Source organism: Pinus tabuliformis, chromosome J (assembly GCF_031772625.1).
Source record: "Pinus tabuliformis cultivar Carrire ecotype Pingquan chromosome J, CPIR1, whole genome shotgun sequence".
Classification (NCBI taxonomy): Eukaryota; Viridiplantae; Streptophyta; class Pinopsida; order Pinales; family Pinaceae; genus Pinus; species Pinus tabuliformis.
This window is the reverse complement of record NC_142295.1, coordinates 1,047,882,691-1,047,888,882: the sequence shown is the minus strand read 5'-3', so window position 1 is coordinate 1,047,888,882 and position 6,192 is coordinate 1,047,882,691.

Genomic DNA, 6,192 nt, shown 5'->3' with positions numbered 1-6,192 from the left:
AACTCAATGAGAAATTATAGAAAAAAAGCCTAAGGAGAGTAGGAAGACACATCATAATCATTAAGAGAGTGATTTTTTCGAGTAAAGAGTGAGAGGCTTAGGGCTAAGGAGAAATAAGTGTTGTAGCAGGAAATTCCGTAGAAGGAAACTTGTGGAGGTTGAGTTATTGAGCATTGAATTTGCAAAGGGCCAAGATCTAACTGGCACGAGTGGAGGGCTTGCGTATGGAGGCCATACGATTTACAATTTGGCTTTGTTTGAGTGATTTTTCTAGCATGCGGGCCATACAAGGGGTGTCTAGGATAGAGGAAATTCGAGTTTGTATATTGGGATTTTTTCAATTGGCTGAGTTTTTTTTAGGGGTTCAAATTCTTCCAGCACCTATTGTTTATAAAATTCTATAATTCTCTGTGGGCCACTTTCCATATAAGTGGACCCTTATTTATCCTGAGAAATAAAGTGGAGGATAAAATGCAGGGTTTATATTTTCTGCTGTGTGAGTGATTTTCTACTTGTGCTTCTATTGTTAAATACCAATGTATTTTTATTCAACAATTTTAGAAAATAAATTATTGGGTTAAGTAATTTTTTCTGTGTATAAAAGTTGCTTGGGATATAAATCAGATATGATATTCAGGAAATTAACAAAAAATGCACTTATGTTTATCTACCCATATTTCTATGGTCATTTTCAAAGCACTGAAATATAAACCTTTTGTTTTAGAACTTTTGGAATGAGGGATTTATTCTTCTAGAAAGACACTCTACCCAAATCCAATGGCGTTAGTTGAAAAGAATGATGGTTTTTATCACCTTTGCATTGCTTATATGGTAATCAATAGGATCGCTATTATTGCAAAATCTAGTGCCTTAGTGCAAAGTCACACTACGCAATCTAGATATAGAGCAACAATGGGAGAGTTACCGCTATCACCTTAACAACTACTCCCCTCGTTTCTATGGTTGGATACAATCCCTAGAAGGGAGCTTTCCCTATTAGATGTTGTGGACCAAGTAACCCAAATGGACTTAGGCTAAATGCCCCTTAAGGGTTCTACAAAAAGATGCATCCAAGGGTAAGTATGCATGATTAGGGTTTGGATGATTTAAAGTATAATTTCAAGAGTGTGAGTTCAAAGGTCCATATAGCTAAATTTAGACGGCTTAGTATGGCCACTAGAGGCTCAAATCGGTTCTTAAACACATGCAATCAAGAAATCACACTTTAATGTTATAAACTAGGGTATTAAGTGTAAAATATGGTTGATAAACAACCCCAAAATCATGATAAACAAGTGTAAGATAGGGTTGATCAATTAGTAAACAAGAGAATGAATTACAACAATTTTCAATGGATGAAAACACATATAACAACAATGTAAAGCCTATATGTCATCCCTAATCTATGGCTGGAAAATGATATTTTTACTTTTTCAATTGAATACATGCAAGTCCTTGTTGATTTGGGGTAGCATCAACTGTGATCTAGGCCTCAAAATTTGCAGGGAGGCTTAGACACATGCATTCTCCAATACCCATAAATCGTTTTGGGAAATTCCACCTGGAGACAATTTTATTAAAATAATTAATTATTTTTAATGGGACCCTAAGTCTAAAAGTAGGAAATTAAAATAATTAATGGGTATTAATCTAAACTGTGGGTGAAACTTCTAGAAGAAGGCGGAGGTCAAGTCAATATGATCCTAGCCATTGATTAGATTCTAATCTAGGCCGTTGATTGATCAACAAGAGGATTATAAGAGGAGGCTTGATGGGCACTTGGAGAACACACTAGAGGCAGATACTCAGTTATTCGAGTAAGATTGATTTCTCACTAGTCGAAGTTCGGCAAGAGAAAATCGAATCAGAGGGAGAGTTGCAGGTGAGAAAGGGAGAGAGGGCATCAACATCTTCAGAGACTGCAAGGCAGCAAGACGCAAAGCAGGAATAGGGTGACGTAGAAAGAGACAACGCGGAGGTAGATTGACGCAGAGCTTGCGTGGGCAGCTAGACACTGAGCTAGTGTGAGAAGTTTGACGCAGAAGGATTCTGTGGAAGAGGAGTACTTCACCTGGATGATAAATTTGTCAGGAAGCGTCTGTAAAATTTGTCACTCCTGTTTTGCTGGTTGTAATTTGTACATGAGAATTTGCTGAAGAATAATAAAAACCTCATTTGCTATACCAGTTTTACCACATTGGGTTTTTCTGGGGAAGATTGTCCAAAAATAACTGTCATTGTGATTGTATTTGTGCCAGTATTTTTCCTTACATTTACTTTTTGCAATATTTTAATTGTGAAGGTTGTAGTAGAATATATTTCAATATTTGCTGTAAGAACACTGTGAATAACTTATTTATGAGATAATAAGTAGAAGAAATAATATTAATCACTGCAGTAGGACTTCTATTTAGAAATTTTCACAGTCCTAACCCTAAGACAATAAGGCCCAAAGTAAATAATTCTGAAAAATTATGATTTTGCTGTAACCTAACAATAATCTATCCTAGAAAACACATAATATAAATTTTTTAGGGTTTATTTATTTATTTATGGCATTGGCACAAGAGATAAGATTAGTGCCTTTCTTAATCAAGGGCTAATGGAGTCTAGGAGTAAAAGTTTGTGGAAGAGTAAAGTTGGAAGTGATTTCATCAAGAATGAGGAATACAAACTTGTGTTCCTTACACCGTTAAACCCCAACGTCCTTCTACCTTCTCAAGGGATGGCATTTATACCTGGGAGCAAATATTTAACATATATTCATAGAATTAAGTGAGATCAACATCATAGGTGCAGGAACCATAAGAGTGTCAGAGTGGGCCATTTTCAATGAAAAAGGGCATCAAAGTACTTCATACAAGCATCATTTTCAAATGTCTTTCTAGCTTATGATTTGTAAAGAAGTTACCCTGCTTAGATATTGGAGGGTTATCAGAAGGTCCTGTTAGGTGCTTTCAGTTGGGGAGGAACAATTCCTAGGTCAGCCCTTTCAGAAGATAGCTGTGAAAAGTGTCATGGACTTGGGTTTACTTCATGAAGGATGCCTTTTTCTTGTATTGGGCCATGAAGTTCACAACATCCTTTAGCGTTATAATGCGAAGGGGGAGCAATCGTGGGGGCCCTGGTTACCCCTTTCCGCAACCTATTTTTTACCATCTCGCTTGTGTACCATTTTCATTATTATTTTTCATGTATAGCTTGGATTACAAGCTTTCATTTATTATTGACCCCTTAAAGATGAAACAATTCCTTGTTCATTGGGGTTGGGATATTCAAAGTTCCTTTCGTTTAGATAACTCATGATTTAGCTAGGCACCGAGTGAAGGCTAATGAAGGGGGTAGAGTTTAGGCTAGCGTTTTGTCCACACACTTTCTTTTATCTGTAATCCATACTATAATGCCCCTAAACATTAAATGAAAACACTTGAATACAAAAATGGTTAATGTACCTTATAATAGACAAGCCACCATCATCATATGAGCATGCTAAATGATAGAAATCATTGTTTGGGAGTGGATGAGAGACATATGAGGCTGGCTATTTGAAACAATAGGAGAAATTTTTTCTCATAAGGGTTACCTACATGTTAGTGGATAACAACTGGCTCCAACTCAGGGACATGTGCTCAACATAGAGCGCATGATCCATGTGCTTGAACGAAAAGTGCATGAGAATCCTAACAATCATTGGTTCTTGTAGGCCTGCTACCTGTATCTTTGAAAGAAACTACCAGTAATAAAGGGGCCAGGGTGCAAATTGTCACCTTGGACTTGGGAAGGTCAATTTTTTTAACTAAAGTATTGAAATAACATGAAATGGTAACTAATCATGCAAGAAAAATCAGCATGAAAGAAAACAAGGAAGGATGCAAAATAAAAAATGCAAGACACATAATCCTATCTACTCTAAGCTATCTAAAATGAATCAAGTCCTAGTATAAAGTGCAAGAAGTTTTCCATTTACTGGTAGTGGCAACTTCACTCCATCAAGGTTGGATAAGTAAAAGTAATCAATTCCCACCGTTCCATGTATTTTATAAGGGCAAGGGTCATCTCCTACAAGCACACGATCTCTTATCTCAAATTCCTTTATTTTGTGATTAGGTTTACTCTTAACCCTATACCTCCTTTTCTTTTTCATCTTATGATCATGCAAATTGGTCTTGGCAGAAGGTTGAAATCTATATATGGCATATATTTTTCCCAACTTCTTCATCTCTTTTTCTTTAGGGTTTTCAAACATTCTGAGGTTTTGAGGTTCAAAATACTTCCAAGCGATTTCAAGATTTAAATATTCATCATGCTCATCTTTCTCTTGTATGGCATTGGTCATATATTTATAGGGAAATGGGAGGAAAGGCTCATTCAAATTGATTTTCCATCGATATCTTTGATTTTGTGGAATCATTCCCAAATCCTCTATCAATATCAGAATTTTGGTTATTAGTCTTCTTGATATCTTCTACGTGGTATCTTACCACAGGTTCTCTATAAAGGATAAATGGTTTTCCATCAAGAGTAGGTATGGTTGCATAGGACAATTCCATTTGCAAATGCCCTCCTAAAGTGGTAGACCATTTTCTTGATAAGAGTATACCTTAAGCATTAGGGACATCTATAACAATAACATCCATAAGCATGGCAATGTTAGGTTACCAACTAAACAACCTATAAGTCTTTGATAAGACCATGAACTGGGATAGAATGAAAACCACACACATTTCTATAAGGCCTTGTAATTTGTAATTCTAGCTGATTCATGACATTTCAAGGCATCACATTAGCAGAGGCACCAGAGTTAAGCATACAATTATGAAAGAGTAAGTCATTCACAACTAATGTGAGAAAGAAAGCTACATGTCCTCCATTTCTTTGATCATAATGCATTGTTTGTAATACCATAGAAGAATCCTCAGGATCTTTGTCAAAGCTAAGTACTTTCTTTATTTGACTTCTTTGAGGCTAAACTTGGTCAATTTGAGGAAAGGTGCAAAAATATTTAGTTTGGTTAGTGCATTTCTTGAGTCAACATATAATGAAACATTGTTGCCATTTTGGGCTGGCGTGGGATTAGGATTAACATTCAAAGGTAAAGATGCCCTAGTCCACTATTTGGTTGTAGTATCATTATTACTCGCCTGAGGGTTCTTTGGTTGTTTAAAATGCAAACTTTAAACTTGTTCCTTACTTCTATTGCATTCACACTTGAATTTAGGTTCTTAACACATCCTCTGATCATTTTGTCATGGTGTTGCTTAGCAATAGGAAAAGTTTTATTAGGCAAAACAAAAAGAGGACAAGGTTCATTGATTTAGTTCAAATGTTTTGGGCTTGCTTCTTAACTTGCTTGATTATAAGGACCTTCATTCTCACTTTGAAGCTTATTATAATGGTTCACAATAGCCTTGAGCGTTATAATATGAAGAGGGAGCAATCGTGGGGGCTTGAGTTATTCCCTTCCCCGACATATTTTTACAACCCCTCATGTGCACCTTTTTCATTTTTATTTAACATGTATATATTGGGTTACAAACTTTCATTTATTACTGACCCCTTAAAGATGAAATGGTTCCTTGTTCATTGGGGTTGGGATATTCAATGTTCCTTTCATTTGGATAGCTCATGATTTAGCCAGGAACTGGGTGAGGGATAATGAAGGGGGTAGAGCTCAAGCTAGGTTTTTGTCCATGCACTTCCTTTTATCAATGCCACTTTTTTGCATTTAACATTTGGTTCATGCCTTTTTTTTTCTTTGTGCTTCATAAACCTCTTAGGGTAAAATTTCTAGGCCCTTACTCAAAGGATGAAGAAAACAAGGAACCAATACTGGCAATCAACCAAAGATGGAGTGTGAATATACTGGGGAAAATGGAAGGTGTTAATTATGGCAATCATGGAGTGCCACCATCATCAGAACCTCCTATTTGTGCCCCTCCTAGATAGTGAAAGAAAGGCCTCAAGGAAGGTCACACTGGACTAGAGGCAAGCAATAACCATCAAGGTGATGCAAGGGAGCAAGTGTACGACGACAAAATCAGTCAATAATCGAACTAAACCTGTATCCATACCATAATGCCCCTATACATTAAATGAAAGCACTTGAATACAAAAAGGGTTAATGTCCCTGTTGATGGTGCTGGACCCGCATCCCAATTAGACCTCACACCGTTTGGGATAGGAGCCCCATCC